General features: G+C 52.4%; 1 protein-coding gene across 4 annotated transcripts in view; it reads right to left on the bottom strand.

The window, feature by feature from the left end:
* Window positions 1–15568, bottom strand: part of RALY (RALY heterogeneous nuclear ribonucleoprotein) — a 121639-nt gene extending 106071 nt beyond the window's left edge. Inside the window, exon 1 of one of the 4 annotated variants that reach the window (XM_039728120.1) lies at window positions 15419–15568. The gene's annotated coding sequence lies outside the window, so the exon portion shown is untranslated. Of the gene's footprint in view, window positions 1–14696; window positions 14980–15418 lie in introns of those variants that run through there. The other 3 variants (XM_039728122.1, XM_039728121.1, XM_039728119.1) reach the window with 3 other exon arrangements.
* Between the last annotated feature and the right edge of the window lie 1408 nt (window positions 15569–16976).

Genomic DNA, 16976 nt, shown 5'->3' with positions numbered 1-16976 from the left:
ATAATTCCTATTCCAAGGGACAAACCAGATCCTATTGACAAAATCCAGTGTCACATTTTTATTTAAAGGAGTCTCAGGCTCTGCTGAACAAGCAGGAGACACCTTGTTTTGAGCATTATTTCAAGGATGGCCAGATCTGAGCTGCCCCCAGAGGAGCAGGCTGGCTCTGGCAGGGTCATGTATAAAACATGACCCAGCACTGCAGCCTCTGCAGCACACAGCTTTGAAGAGTTATTGTTTATGGATGGGGGATTTTAATAAACCGGAGCAAGCAGGGGACACAGGATTCCCAGCTCCTGTGGCATTCCCAGGTGATTTAAGATTAAAACAATCCATGGAGGCAAATCAAAGCACAGCCTTGGTGGGGCAGCAGCAGAGGGACAGGCAGCACTTCCCAGCTGAGCAGGAGAGATTCCCAGTCCTTTTTAACACTCCAAGCTAATGGAGACAGCCTCAGGGGAGTGCTGGAGACCCTGAAGTGCCTCCTGGACTCTGACCAGGCTGGTTTGGTGCTGAATCAGCAATAGGGATGGACAAGGCTCCATGTGGAGAGGCTCCCTACAGAACAGCCCTCTAGGCAGTCAGGTGTGGAACCCAGCCAAAGGGAGAAGCTCCACCTCAATTCTCCCCAGCCTTGGGCAAGGAGCAGCCAGACAGAAAATTACTGCAGAAGGTTAATAAACTCCTCTTAGAGAGGGACAGGAGGCACAGGGTGGTGGCAGGGTCGGGGACAAAGTTTGGCAGACTTTTGACAATCCCAGGATCTCTGTGGCCCTCGTTGCTCCTCCTGAGTTGTCACAGTTGGGTTGGCACAAAAATCCTTCCAGCAGCTCAGGCAGAGGACTGATTTCATTCCAGTTGTGAGGAGGGAGAGAACAAGCAGGCTGCTGTTCTGGAAGCAAACCCATCCCAAAGTTCCAAGAACGCAGAGCTGCTGCCTCCACTTGTCACACCGACACCACCTCCCGGCACCACGGGAGCAGCAGTGCCCAGTCCCTGCACGGGGAGAGGCTCTCTGGCTCTTGGCATCCTCAGGGCAGGTGCCGGGGTCGGCAGTCAGGCTCCATGAATTAAGATCGAATTTCCAGGTGTCTTTGGCTTCCTGCCAGGGTGTCCGAGCCCCTGCCAGGGCTTTGAGACATCCAGGGCATCCAGAGAGATGCTCTGGGTTCCGACAGGCAGGATCCCCACCACCATCACAGCACTGGGACCAGTATGGAACGGGCTGAATCTGCTCTTCTGGAGCACTGGAGCCAGAGAAGGGCCCAGGAGACACCAGAGCCAAGTGACATGGCCCCCAAGTGTCTGTGCTGTTCCGACAGGCAGGATCCCCACCACCATCACAGCACTGGGACCAGTATGGAACGGGCTGAATCTGCTCTTCTGGAGCACTGGAGCCAGACAAGGGCCCAGGAGACACCAGAGCCAAGGAGAGAGGGCCCCCAAGTGTCTGTGCCTTCCAAACACCTGAGCTTTGCTGCATTTGGCTACTGAAACCTTCAAGGTCTTGGGCCAGGAGAAAGGCAGCCCCAACAGCTGAAGAGCCAGTCCTTCACAAAGCCACTTTTCCATAGCTGGAGGTCCCGGTGAATGCAAAATCCTCTTTACCTCTGACCTTTCAGGAGGAAAACCTCCTCAAAGCACTAAATTCAGCCTTTAACCCATCTTCTCCCACCTGAGCTTACATCAAATTAAAAAAAGCCTGGATGAGCTGCTGGGAGGCTCAGCCAGGCTCACTCCCCTTGAGGCACAAACTTCCCCCAAACCTTTCTCAGAAGGACTGTCTGCCATGAAAACATTTGAGAATCATTGTTTTGGCCAAAGCAGTAATTTCATTTCTGCTGTGAGCACAGAGGATAGCACAGGATCCTTCCTCCCTCCCTTTTTTCATCTCTAAAAATAAGGAGTTTGCACTCTGCTTTTAAAATCAAGTCAGGAGAAAACTGCAAAATACTTGAGTACCTCTGTTTCACCAACAGAACAGCTGAGAGACCCCAAGAGCTGAGGGACTCCACTTGTAACCTCACCAGAACCCAGAGCACAACAAATTCACCCTCTGCTCTGCTCTCTGCCTGCACTTTAAACCCCCAGGGTCCCCCCTCGATGTCCTGCCCAAAACAAGCCCAGATCTCCTGGTGGGACTCCTGACTCACCAGCACATTTTCCTTTTAAAGGTCAAAACAAATGTGTTGTGGCAAAGGGATTTCATTAGTTTGCTCTTAGTTTCAGTTGATCAGCAGGAGTTTAAGAGATTGGTTGCACTCTGGAGCTTCCCTAACAAGGCACTCTTCATCTTATTTACAAGAAGGGAAGAAGCAGCCATGGGAAACGTCTCATCCCTGCATCTGTGCCTGAACACAGCAGCAGAGCAATCAGCAAGGTGGTCTCTGCAGCAGAGAGCTGCACTGGGAGTGCTCACACTCATTTACACACCCAGAAGCTGCAATTCTTGTAGAGCAGGACAAGCAATTTTCAATTATTCCAACCTCCCCTCAAGTGCTCCAACACTGCTTGTTTCCATGAAGGTTTGTGTGACTCTGTGAATTCCAGAGGCTATTTCCTCACACTGGAAATCTACTCCAACCCAAGAGCAATGCTCCCAAATCCATGGATCAGTCACAACCAGATCACTGCTCTACCTGCCACCACTCACTGCTCCAGTCACCAGGAGCTGCTCATTGTCCCAAGCTCCTGAGTGCTCATCCAGCTGCTTCAGGACACAACTTCCCATCCCATGTGAAGTCTCCTGGAAAGATGTTAGCACTTGTAGACAATCCCTCCTTTGTTGAATCCTCCTTTGTTGCAGATGCTGCTCATTTTCAGAGGAGGAGGAGCCCCTCTTTCAGTTCACATCCCATGTGAAGTCTCCTGGAAAGATGTTAGCACTTGTAGACAATCCCTCCTTTGCTGTAGATGCTGCTCATTTTCAGAGGAGGAGGCGGCACCTGGAGCTATTCTTTCAGTTCCAATGTTTCTTGGCAAGACTTGTGGAGCAGGCAGAACAATTTTGATACTGGAAGTATCATCCACCCTGCGCTGGGTTGCATAAGGACATCCACACATCCATCTTCACCTGCTCTGATCCCCCCCAGCCACTGCTCCAATCGTGGTGGCTTCCAAGGTCACCTCAGCTAAGGAAAAGTAATGTGGGCAGCAGAACCAGTTCCCTCTTCAGATTTAAATGAGCCTCAGGTCCTCTGCTAATCTGTTTCTAATGGATGTGCAGGGACCTATTTTCAAGTTCTCCCTCCAAAGAAGCCCTTTCTGTGAGAAAGTTCCCACATCCCCTACAGAACCCCAGCACTGAAGACAGAGGAAACTCCCAACATGTACAAACCAGCCAGACTGGTTCAGCTCTCCTGTGCCATGGGCTGGGACCAGACTGGGGAGATCAGAGGACCCTGCCGAGTGGCAGATCAGCAGGAACAATGTCCTTGATCCCTGATGGCTTCACCCCAGTGGAGCATCTCGTACAAAACCACACACACCTGGATCTGAGGCTGTGTCCATGAGCACGGGGAGACTCTCAACTGCCCTACAAGGTGTCAGATCAGGTCCCTAACTTGCTCCTGGGCATGACAGGTTGCCTGTTTCCAACTCATTTTCGCCTCCGCCACTGCCAGAGTCAGAAGAGGTCAAGGAATCCCAGAACAGGAGTGGCTGGGGGGAGGAAAGGGGAGGGAGAGGCATTTGCATGTGAAGAAATACAGCAAGAGCAACACAGGCTGCAGAGATTAGGGAACAGGCTTTTTAGTGGGAGCAGAGCAAAAGGCAGCTGCTGGAAGCAGGGCAGGGAAGCATTTAGCATTTCCAGCTGCAAGGCTAATCTGATATGACACTGAATCAAGCCTGGATACGCAGCCCCGATAAATCTTTCATCAATAAAGCTCATTGTCACAAGCCTGGAGCACAGGAGGAAGGCAGCAAACTTCACCTGCACACACAGCTCCTGTGGGGGCTTCCCTAAGGACATTTCTCATGGAGGCAGCATGTGAATTTTGTGATCCTCCCTCGCTGGCTGCAGCGAGGAAACGCTGTCAAGTTGAGTCTTCGTAAAGAAGCAACTCCACATCTGACCTACATAGAGTGCACAGATGTGAGTAGCCTTGCACAGCACACCACAGATTATTTTTTTTTAATGCAGAAAAAAATTAAACACCACCTGCTTTGCTTGGGATTGTGCAGGAACAAAAGGCAGCTGTGCACAGGAGTGCCGCACCAGGATTCAGATGGGAACTCGGGAGCAGTACGTCCATCTTTTTTTGTTTAAATACATTTCCCAGAACTGCCCATCCCTGAAAGTGTTCCAGGCCAGGCTGGACAGGGATTGGAGCAAGCTGGGATAGTGGAAGGTGTCCCTGCCCATGGCAGGGGGTGGAAAGGGATGATCATTAAGGTCCCTCCAACCCAAACCATTGCAGGATTCTGTGATTTCCAAGACTGGAACACTGCTTGTTCACAGGACTGGCAGCCCTGTAACCTTGGGCAGAGTGTAAAGGATTGACATCCATCCCCCAGGGATCCTCACAGGATGATTAATGGCACCAGCACAGGGACAGAGCCCTGGGGCTGCTGAATCAGGGCACAACCACGGCACTGCTGCAAAACCTCTTCCCCTGAAATGAGCTGCACACTCCTGCAGCACCCAGGTGACCTGGCAAAGTCCAAGCCCATTAGGCAGGCTGGGGTTGGGCTCTTCTCTCAGGGAACAAGCAAGAGGAGGAAACAGCCTGAAGCTGGGCCAGGGGAAGTTTAGATTGGATATTAGGGAAAATATCATTGCTGAAAGAGTGGTCAGGCATTGGGCAGGCTGCCCAGGGAAGTGGCTCAGTCACTGGAAGTGTTCAGAAACCACGGGCATGTGGCACCTGGGGACATGGTTAGTGGCAAACATGGTGCTGGGTTAACAGTTACACTCCATGGTCTCAGGTCTTTTCCAACTGCAGTGATTCTGTAATTTCAGGTGTCTGTTACCTTCAAGAGTTTAACCCTGAGACAAAAAAGGTAAGAAAATCAGTTGATGCAGCAATAGGAAACAGGTGCTGAGGGCAGACTGGCCAAGGAGGCTGCTCAGAGCAGGGCCAGCTCCTCAACCCAACACTGAGCCTGGCAAAAACAGCAGCTATGCAGCTGCACCGAGTGAAATCCCACATGCCAGGCATTCCCCAGAGTCCAGTCCCTCCGAGAACATCAGCTGTGCCAGGGCAAAGCCCCGGGAATGGGGTGGGAATGGCCAGGAGCAGCAGCCTGGGCTGGGACACCTGCACCTGGCTGGGGCTGGGCCAGGGTCTGCAGGGCCTGGGGGAGGCCAGAGCAGCACACAAATGTCACAGAGAGGAGCTGGGAGCTGGCCCTGGCTGTGCTCCCAGCCCTGCTGCTGCTGCCCAAGGTCAGGCCGTGTCACATGCCCTCCTACCTGTTTTATATTTAGAGCATCAAGCCCAGAGCTTCATTTACCACCCTGCTGCTGCAAGGGCAAATGGCAGCACTGGCTACCAAGTCCTACAGATTTCTCAGATTTAGTTATATATTTTTTTGGGGGGTGGGAAGCCTTATTAGTACCTCCTGGTTGTCTTTTTTCTCACTAGTTAACTTTGAGCAAGCAAGGGATGAACAAGAATTCAAGGAAGTGATCACAGCACCAAGCTTGCCAGAGCTCAAGGGATACTTGGACAATGCTCTCAGGCACAGGGTGGAGTGTCCAGGTGTTGGACTTGATCCTTGTGGGTCCCTTCCAGCTCAGAGTATTTTGTATTTCTAATAAAATGAATTAATTGGTTTGCATCAATTTTATCAGCTGGTCTATTTGCTGGAGATTCCTCTTGCTCAGGACTGTGAGACTGAGTAAAATAAGAAGTTGACAAGCTTCAGGGTAAGAAAAAATAATAAAATCTAAACTCAATGCCTGATTTAACCTGGAAATTTATAAAGCAGTCACTGGCAGTACAAGTCCTGGCTCCCTGCACCTCAGCAGCCTGTTTGGTACTAACAGGGAAAACAATTCCAGCATGGGCTGAGGGCATCTACTTCCAAAACCACTTCATTTTAACAAAAACTCAGTGGATCTAAAGGCTGTTGGCCATCAGTGCACAAAGCTTTCTCTCTCACATCACTGTCACATTACTGCAGGTTGTGGAGATGCTCAGGAATGCTCCCCTCCTGTTACAACCCAGGAAAGAATTTAAAATTCACTGTATTTACAAGATTGCTGGGCTGCTTTGCCCAACTGCATTTTGCCCCAGGATATGGCACCTACCCAGCCTGAGCCGCCTGTTAAAGTGGCTCATCCTCTTTTTGGGGACTTGGAGAGAAAAGGCTTTGTGTAAACATGCAATATTTACTCCCCAACATGCTGTAGTTTGGCAGCCCAGCTGTGCAGACTTGGGGCAAGCCATAAATTACTCACATCACCAAGTGGGTAAAAGCCTTTGACTCACTGAGCCAGAATCCCCGGCACCAATGCCTCACAACAAAGTACAAAATAGAGATGTTTACACTACATATACTAAAATCTATTACCTCTGAGATCACACTGTTTTTCCCCCTCTTGCAAACGAGGGGTTGAAAAGGCAGAGAGCATCAGCACACAGAAGAGGATGGGGATATGGAATCTGCAAATTGAACTGCAGAAGGAGATTGGAATGAGATGACCCTTAAGGTGCCTTCCAACCCAAACCAGTCTGTGGCTCTATGATATGATGATGAAAAAAGCCATGAATACAGACACCAGCCTGGATCAGGAACCCACACACAGCTCAGGCTGCTGCACCCCCTGAGCCCAAGGACCTCTTCTCACCAGTATTTTGGGACTTGCACCAGGAATTAGAGTGATTGTGCATGTAAATAACTTGCTCCCTTCCAGCCCTGCCTGGGAGAGAGGCTGGTGTGACCTGGTACCAATTAAATGTTAACAACAGCACAAAAAACTCTGTCTGCATAAAGGAGCATCAGAAACCTGCTCCAAATGATTGATTAAACCTTCCTGCCTGTTCAGCTGTAGCTCTGGGCTTTTCCATGCTGAATTAACCACCTCTGCTGTCTGCTGCCTGTTTGACACAGAATAAATGTTCTGCTGTTAGCCAGTACTTTTCCCCCCCAGATCTCAGTGCTCAAATGGCAAAGGAAGAGATCCAAAAGTTGCTTTTCCAAATTTCCCTGCCAGCAGCTGCCACTGTCAGGCATCACCTCACCTCTGCACCCCACTGTTTGAACAGCATCACCCCATGGAGCCCCCCAGCCCTTCCCTAGGGAGCAGCAAGAAGAAAGATCCCACCACTGCAACAAGGGGAGAAAAAGTCCTTTTTGAACAGGATCCCACTCCCCAAACAGAACTCTGCCTCAAAATTAAGTTGCACTTTGGCTTTTATCTTCCCTGAAATCCCTGCTGCTGTGCAGACTGGGCTGGAAGATGAATCCAGAACTGGGCAAAAACATGGGAGCAGCTGATTTATACTTTGGCTGAAAGAGCTTTAATTCTCCCAGCCCATACACACAGAACGTTCATTTGGGGGGGAAAAGGTAATTTAAAACATCTTTCCTAATGTCCGCTGGCAGAACAAAGATGAAGGACTGTAAGAGATGATCAATGTTTAAGGCCATCTTCAAAGCGATTTGGGGAGCTGCTGAAGATAAACAAGCAATTGGGGCCCAGGAGCCAGGCTAAAAGCTGACAGAAAATTGCTTTTTTCCAAGGCAAACAGAAGGCAAGGAATGGCTCAGTTCAGAAAGGCTGTGCTCTCCCCCACGTAATACGAGCAGGGCAAGAGACCAAATTTAATTTCTTCCTCACAACAAGTTTAATTAAATCATCTAAGCCCTCCCTGCCTCTCTCCTGCCACGAGGTGTGGCTGTGCTCACAGGAGGTATCAGCGAGCTCGGCAGCTCTCCCCTGGCCTCCCTGGAAATGCTGGTTATGCTGCAGTCAGATGGCTGGGGAGCCCAGCTGCAGGGAAGCACTGGGAAACATCTCCTCATGAACAGGGAAACAGCCAAATCCCACCTTGGATGTGCAGCATTACCTGCAGAGCTCTCCTGCCAGGGGAACTTCCCAAGGGATGTTTCTCCTCACCCCCACCCCAAGGGTGCCACCAGAGGTGCAGGATGGATGGGCACTGGCTGCAGGGCAAGAGCTGCACCGAGGATTTTCATCACCTTAAACTGGAATTTCAGAGCCAGTTCCTTGCTTTTGGGCAAGGGATGGAGGGACAGGACACATGGAATGGCTTCCCACTGCCAGAGGGCAGGGTTAGGTGGGATACTGGGAGGGAATTGTTCCCTGTGAGGGTGGGCAGGCCCTGGCACAGGGTGCCCAGAGCAACTGGGGCTGCCCCTGGATCCCTGGCAGTGCCCAAGGCCAGGTTGGACAGGGCTTGGAGCACCCTGGGATAGTCAAAGGTGTCCTGGCCCATGGCAGGGGTGGCACTGGATGGGCTTTAAGGTCCCTTCCAATCCAAACCATCCTGGGATTCTCTCAGAATCATCACAGAGACAGGTGAAGTTTTATTGGCCTGGTGAAATGTGTGAACATAAGAGCTGCAGTTCCTTGCTTTTGGGCAAGGGATGGAGGGACAGGACACATGGAATGGCTTCCCACTGCCAGAGGGCAGGGTTAGGTGGGATACTGGGAGGGAATTGTTCCCTGTGAGGGTGGGCAGGCCCTGGCACAGGGTGCCCAGAGCAACTGGGGCTGCCCCTGGATCCCTGGCAGTGCCCAAGGCCAGGTTGGACAGGGCTTGGAGCACCCTGGGATAGTCAAAGGTGTCCTGGCCCATGGCAGGGGTGGCACTGGATGGGCTTTAAGGACCCTTCCAACCCAAACCATCCTGGGATTCTCTCAGAATCCTCACAGAGACAGGTGAAGTTTTATTGGCCTGGTGAAATGTGTGAACATAAGAGCTGCACTCTTTGGAGCAGAAGTTAAAAAATTATAAATATAAACAATACGTTTAAATTACTAGAAGAGCTGAAGAGGATTTCTGCAGTGCTTACAGCTTTTACCAACTCCAGAAGGAGCTTCAGGAGCTGTAAGAGCTCCAAGCATTGCAGATTGCTGCAGCACCAGCAAAAATACCTGTTTTACAGCAGCCACAGCTCCAGGGACAGGAACCAGCAGCTGCTGAGCCACCAAACCCCTCCAGTGCTGCCCCTGAGCAGGACACAGCTCAAGCCAGGCAGCACCACCAGCTCTGCAAGGCCTGTCCCACAGCAACCACTGAGATTTTTGCTAGATTTGAAAAAGAATTGTTTGAGCACCTGCCACCTGCAGTCTTCTACACAGGGACCTCATGCTGGGCCAGAAGAGTCACCCTGAAGCCCTGGCAAGTGGAGAATGTCACTGGAGGCCAGGTGAAAGGCAGCCGTGAGCACGGAGGGCACTGACACAGCACAGCTGCCCTGCGCAGGACTGGCACTGCCAGGGCTGCCCTCATCCTTCCAAAGGAGCTTCTTCTCTCACTAATGCTCCCAAGACAGTTTTCCAAATGAAAGTTTGCTACAGACAGAAGAGCAGCACAAGATTTAGACTAATAAAGACATCAAGACCTTTGGTGAGGGAGATCTGAACCACCTCAGGAATTCACACATTAAAATGAACACCAATGGTTCCACAATGAGTATGTCCATTGCCACCTTTTCCTCAACACCTCCTCTTGCAGAAATTGTCTCCTGTTGAAGTGCCAGCAGGCAGAGCCCCAGGGGAAGGATGTTGTCCCTCTGGGAGAGGTGGGACACAGCAGCAGCCACTGGGAATGGAGCTGCACTGCCTCAGTTATTCCTCCTGCTCACACTTTTAACCTGGCCATTCTTATTCTGCCTGCAGTAGCAAGCCCAAAATGAGTTCACGTTCATTCCCAGCGCTGGCTGTATTTGTTGAAATGTAAGCTGCTTGCAAAAGCATCATCAGATAAAGCCCTGGCACTTCTCAGCTCCTTTTGTTTGGTACCATCTCCACATGGAGGTGATGCTGCAGATACCACCAGGGAGTCGGTGAATTCACACAGACACAGCCCAGAAGTGCCCATCTATTTGCCTTACTCTTGGTAGAAATAAACCCCAGCAACCTGGCATCGTGTTCTCTATTTTAAAACCAGATCTTTAGGAGCAAATTAAAAGAAAAAAAAGAAAAAAAAACCAAACAAAAACAGACAGTTGTGCAACATCACTGGCAAAATCTGTGGATGTTCAGTAAAGGAAATACTCTGCTGCAGGTGCAGGGATGCTCCTGGAACAGAGCTCAGCATCCTGTTGGGCACATCCTGCTGGGCAGCTCTGACACCAGAGGGGAAGGAAAAGCCCAGAAGCCCTGAAATCAACTGAGGACCTTCCCTGCAAAGGCCAAGTCTTGCCTCGGATGGCCAGCACCACTTGCTCTACACATCTGCAACACATACTCAAGGCTTGCTTTAAAAAAAGAATCCAATATTCGGATGCTGAGGTGCCGGGGTGAGAACTGCAGGAGGCAGCTCCTGCAGAAGCTGCAGCTCAGAGGTGCCCCTGGAGGGGCTCCATCCAGTCCCACATCCCTTTGTGCTGGCCAGTCCCAGAGCCCTCGGCCAGCACGACAAGCAGCATTGTTTGGGTGTTACACAAGAGCCAAAGGGATGACTCAGGCTGCCCTTATAGCCCTTCCCTGGGGATCCAGAGCCTGGCTGAGGAATCCGCTGCTCCCAGGGAGAGGGGGGCTCCAGGGACACCTCCTGCCCAGGTGAGACAGCCCTGGCACTGCTCCTGCTGCCAGAGCTGCTTCCAGGCAGATTTTCAGACAAAACCTACTCTGGGTTTATTTAAGAACAAGCAGTCATTACAATACTCGCAGGATTTCACCTTCCTCTAACAAGGAGCATCTCACTGGGAGCTCACAACATTCCAGATTGCAGGCAGCAGACTCTTCCACATCCATGCTCCAGCATCATCTGTTATATCCTGCACAATATTCCCCAGCTCGGGCTCCACAGGAGCAGCTCCTCTTGTTTGCCCACAGCCTGGCAACACCAGGATGCTCCTTGTGATTGTTTCAGGCTGCAAGGAACACGAGAAGCCCCCAGAAAAGCTTTGGATTCACTATGTGCATGCAGACTGGTCTCTGTGAAAGGAAACAGCCTTAGCTCATGGTTAAAGCCTTGGCTTTGGTATTGCTGGCATCTCAAATACTAAACTAGACACAGACAGATGTTAATTCTGCAGAATACTCATCTAAATCAATCCCTGCCCGGTATCACCTCAATTCTGCCTTTTATAATGCACCTACAGTTAATTTTCTATTGGAGATGGAGCTGGCAGACACCCGACCCTCTCATTAAATACACACTTTCAGGTGAGACCCCCCTGGGCACTGTTACTCACTGGAATTAAACAGGTACACCAGGACTGGTGGCAAAAATAGAAATAGCCCCAGCTCTGGGCACGCCGGGGAAGGCAGCAGCCTTGTGTGCACAACAGCAAAATCAACTTAATCACAAATGACAACTTCTGAAAGCCTTTACTTTGGATTCATCCTTGGCATTTTTCTAGGCCAGCTTGAAAACAAAAGCTTTGTCTTCTTAAAATGCAATTGCCTGAGGCACCTCTAAAAAAAGTGACATAACTCAGGTTTGAAAAATGCCTCCTGGGTTTCAGATCCTCCTAAGAGCCTCTTTACTATTCAGCTTGATTCAGATTACCCAGATCAGCATGAACTCTGCAGATTTAGCCCCAGCTACCAGCACAGGTATAAAATGCACACATTTAGGATTATTTTTTTAAACTATATGATTAAAGCTCTACAGTTATAAAAAAAGAACTTGTTATTGATCTGAATGGTTGCTCCCTTCCTTTTCTCCAGCAGGTTTATAAACACTCTCTGATGACAGTTTATTCTGAATTTCACTCTGTTCAGTTTATTCCAGATTTTTTTTTCCTCAGCCTGTTTTTCTTGCTGGGTATTTTCAACCTTTCCATCACAAACCTCAAGCTGTGAGAAGAATGAGCAACTTGTTTTGGAATCACAATTTGAGCCTAAAATTTGATTCTTGTTTCTTCTCTCCTGCATAAACCTTTTTTATTTCAGTAATTTTACGAGCAGTGACTCTGTGCTTCTGCAAATCCAGGAGCACAGCCCTGTGCCAGTAACTTGATGGGAGGGGGCAAGGAAGGAAAAGGTGCAATTTTCCGAGACAGACACAGCTACTTCCAATGCCCATAATTAACACCTTAGATAAATCCACAGTACCTTTAGCATATCACAGATTTTTATCCCCGTAAGCTGTTTTCTTTGAGCAGACACAAATTTACTGCTAGGTCTGAAAACTCCTTATGCAGCCACCAGTGAAGAATTTAAATCAAAAGGAGTTTTGTTGCTTTTATTGAATGATTTGGGACACAGAGAGCTGTAAGCTGTCTTGGTGATGGGAACACATTAGAGTCTTTTTCTGAATGATCAAGTCCCATCACTTACTCCACATAAACTGCTCTCTGTCAAGAGCTTTAATCCTCTCTTTTCAATCCCTAAATAAAACATCCTCCCCAAACTCACTGCCTATTATCAGCCATTTCTAAAGAAAGTGGTTCTTAAGAGACACACCTCTTTCTGCTCTGCCGTTCTCCTGAAATCCATCTCCAACATTAGCCTGACAGAAGTAAAACAGCAGCAATCTTCCCGGCTCAGAGATCTGGAGGAGTGTCTGAACACCCACCCCTCTCGAAGGAAGCTTTCACACGTGGCCAAAACCACAGAAAGGCTTCCAGGAACAGGAGCAATAAACCTTGTGACAAGCTGTCAGCCAGAGCAGGCAGCCCAGAAGGTGCTCCAGGGTCACACATCTGAGGTTCTGCTCTGGCACAGCTCCTCAGCTCCCATCCTGCATCCCGGAGCACACTTGGAAGCCAGGCTCCTTCCCTTCCTTTAGAACAATGCAAAGAGCCCAAAATCCAACAAATGGCAGAATAAAGGACAGGGCAAAATGAGCATCCTGGAGCTCACTCAGAAGCCAGGCTCCTTCCCTGTCCTTTGGAACAACGCAAGAAGCCCAAATCCCAACAAACAGCAGAATAAAGGAAAAGTGCCATCTCCCATTTCGACTGCTAAAGGGAGACCAGGAGCGGAGGCACCTGTGGAAATGCTCAGCAGGGACAATCCGGAGGGGCTGGGACACAGCCCAGCCCTCCTGGGCCGATGACACAGCCAAGGAAAACAGGTTCAGCCAGGGCACAGAGGTCCAGGGCAAATGCCAAGGGCTTGTGCTGGCCCTGCCAGCTCGGGAAGGGCCGGCAGCAGGGTCCGACCTGCGCTGCCACCGCGGCCCCTCCCTGCCCGGCCATCGGCCACCACAGGGATTTACTGCAGGGGGAAAGACAGCAGTTTCCTCCACAGGAAATAAAAGGGGCTTTGCTCCTGGCCTTGAAAGTCAGCCCAAGCCAGCCGTGATGCCAGTGACTTCGGTCTCCTCCAAAGCCTGAGCAGCCGCTGCGCTCTGGGAAGGCCCCCGAGGCACACAGCACAGGCTGGCTCCCAGCCCTTCCCCGTGCCAAAACCACGGGAGAAATACACTCAAAGTGGTGGAGTCACCGTCCCTGCAGGCATTTAAAAGAGGTGTAATAAAGAAACGGGTGCACCACAACAGTGCAGAAGCGGCACTTGGGGACATGGTTTAGTGGTGGGCTTGGCAGTGCTGGGTCAATGCCTGGACTCGACCTCAGCGGGCTTTTCCAGCCTAAGTAATTCTGGGATTGTGTGCTGAAGCACTGCAGCAAGCAGAGCTGCGATGGGCCGTTCCCGCAGGTGGGCTCCTGCTCTTGCTGTTCAGGAGCAGTCAGGAGCTAAAGGCGCACACCCACCCCGCTGTCCATGCCAGCAGTTTGTGTCTCTGCCGCCGGGGCTGCCCGAAGGGAACCAGCCGCCGGACACCCCTCCACAGGCACGGCCAGATCTGACTCCTTCACACTCACCGAAGCGGCTCTGGAGCAAGACCCGGAGTTTCGTACACCACCTCAAATCAACAGAATCATTAAGGCTGAAAAACACCTCAAAAATCAGGTTCCAACCTCTGACCGAGTCCCCCTACGCCCACTAAAACCATAGGGCCGAGTGTCACATCTGCTCATTTGCAACATTCCCAAGGATGGTGACTCCGCCGCTTCCCTAGGGAGCCTGTTCCCAAATACACCTCCCGACAGACACCAGCAGCCCTGATATAATCGCGACAGAGAAGCTCCGGCGGCTCGGGCTCCGCACGGGCCCCGGGGAGCGGCGCGGCTCAGCGCCGCTCGGGCTCGGTATTCCGCCTGTTTTCCCGCTAGGAAGCCGCTCCCGGCCGCCCGAGGCCCCGCTGGCAGAGCGGCCGAGCATCTCCGGTCTGCAGGACGCACAAAGTAGCCCGCGACCGTGCGGACACACCGCGGACAGCGCTCCCGAGCGCCGGGAGCGGCGGAGGGCTCACCCCGGAGCCAGCGCCGCCCCGGGGGGGACGGACCCACCCGGCAGCCGCTTCCAGCACTTCCCCATCCCGTTAAACGGGGAAAACGGGCATCAGGGGCGGAAAAACCTAACCACACACAAGGAAACCGATGGGAAAAGTGAAGACTGAAAAGGGAAAAAAAAAAATAAAGCAGCACTAAGTCACTGTGCCACTGGCAGAGGGACCGCGCTGTCAGCACGGACCGCACGCTCCAGCTGGCGGGAGCGACCCCCCGCAGTAGCCGGGGGAAGGGGCGGCAGCACTCACCGGGCAGGTCGGTGCCGGGCAGGTCGGTGCCGTGCGGACGGAGGGCCCGGCCCGTCCCGCCTCGCCCGCGGGAGCCGCCGGCTCAGTGCCGCGCACCGCCCCGCGCCGCGGCTCCTTCCCGCCGACCGTACCACGGCTCCAAGCCGGGGGGGACCCACGCGCCGCGGAGAGCCCACCCCTCCGCCCGCCGCCCGCTCTCCCTGCTGCTGCGGCGCGGCCTGTACCGAACCGGCCTCACGGAGCTGTGTCGGACAGGGCAGCGCCGCCGGGACTCGGCCCTGAGCAGCGCCGCTCGCCCCGCTCCGCCCGCTCCCTCCCGCTCCGCTGCCCGAGCGGTGGAAGAGTCCAGAGCGGGGCGGGCGCGGGCGGGGCCGGGCGCGCGGGGCTGCTCCGGACGCGGGTCCCCGTGAGGGAGCGGCGGGGCTGCCCTGGCGGGTCTCGGCTCCGCTCCGGGCTCTCGGTATCGGCGATGCCGGTCCCGCAGCGCGGCCCGGGAGCTGCGGATCAGCCGCTCGCAGCGGCACCGCTCGCTCTTTGCCTACACCCGGCTCGGCGGAGCCGCAGCCGAAGTTCGCAGCAGCGGTGTCCCCGCCGAGCGCGGAGCGGAGCCGCGGGTCCAGCGCGGAGCTCCGGCCCGGCCGCTCTTCCCCAGGGGCTCTCGGTAACAGCGCGATGCTCAGCTCGGCTGCTCCGTTCTGTGTCCGCCTGCTCCTGGCACTCACCGGGAAGAAAGCGGTTCTCTTGGGGAAATGGTGTTTCCTGACCGAAATTAACGTCCGGCATCTCGCCGCTGACTAAAGGCGCGGAGAGCCCCGGCGCTAGAGGGACGGGCACACGGAGCTGTGCGGGAGCAGCATCGCTTGGAGGCGGCACACGGGTTCCACCGCTCCCGCTCTGTGCTCCCAGCTCACGGCAGCGGGCTTCGGGTGACATCAATGCAAATAATTTCATGCAGCTGCTCTCAACAGCGTGTTAGGGAAGGGCAAGGGCTCACCAGCAGGAGCGAGCCATCACAGAGGCATAAATCACAGAATCGCCATCAAGTCTAGCCCTTTTCCCAGCGGTGCCAAGCTCACCACTAACCTATGTCCCCAAGTGCCACATCCTCACAGTTTTTAAATCCCCCTGGGCAGCTGTGCCAGGGCTGGACAACCCTTTCAGTCAAGAAATTTATTCCTGGTACATGCCTGGGAGAGTGTAACAGTACAAATGATTAATTGACAATCAAGGCAAAGCCCCCATAAGTTTTCCCCACTGATCCCAACAGAATTATAGTGGTATTTAAGTGATCAGTTAGACAAAACTACCTGACACAGTGCTGATTGCTGATGGGACTGGTGGGAGTGCTGAGGTGCTCAGAAAATACCTCTGAAGGCTGGGTAAAGAGCCCTCAGTAAGGTGAACACCTGTCAACATCAAGATGTCTTTGGCTGTGAGCTGGAGGCAAGAACTCAGTACCTACCAACCCAAAAGAGAGCAATTAACTGGGTTTTTCAGTTTAATTTTTCTTGGGCTACTCGTGGCTGGCAGAGGGCAGGGATTAGATCGGATATCAGGAAGAAATTCTCCCGTCTGAGGGTGGGCAGGCCCTGGCACAGGTGCCCAGAGCACCTGGGGCTGCCCCTGGATCCCTGGAAGTGCCCAAGGCCAGGTTGGACAGGGCTTGGAGCAGCCTGGGATGGTGGAAGGTGTCCCTGCCATGGCAGGGGTGGGATGAGATGGACTTTAAGGTCTCTTCCAACCCAACCCATGCCATTATCCCATGATATCCCTTCCAAGCTTCAGTTTTTCACCTGCACCATGTGCTTTCCCTGGGCAGGGCTGAGAGCCACATCAGCTTCCTGGTGGAATGCACTGTTTTCCCATGAAATCCAAATCTCCAGTCTGACACGGGATGTTGCTCTCCCTCTCTCCTTGGAGAACAATCTCCTCTTTGGGTTTGGCTTTCCATGATAAATCCCCCCTCAGAGTGATATCACAGAGGGCATCACAGCAGGGCTGTGATCAGGGCATCAAGGTGCCTGTTCTGGCCATGGCATGTCCTGGTTTCCTTCCAAATTAATTCCCTTGGAGCTACACAACAACATTTCAGAATCATTTAGTGATATTTTCTCAGGGCTGTAACATTCAGAGCTTTCACCAAAATTCTCCACCCACCAAAGCCCCAGGAACATCTATAAACTTGTGCAACAGCAGGTGCTTCTCTTATTAGTCCAGAATTAAGTTTTCATCAAGCCCTGATTTCTTTAGAGTCCTATTTATTATTGCTTAACAATCACT

Source organism: Passer montanus, unplaced genomic scaffold (genome assembly GCF_014805655.1).
Source record: "Passer montanus isolate IOZ18808 unplaced genomic scaffold, ASM1480565v1 scaffold64, whole genome shotgun sequence".
Taxonomy (NCBI): Eukaryota; Metazoa; Chordata; class Aves; order Passeriformes; family Passeridae; genus Passer; species Passer montanus.
Note: the sequence above shows the minus strand (reverse complement) of the source record. Positions and strands in the feature narration are given on the sequence as shown.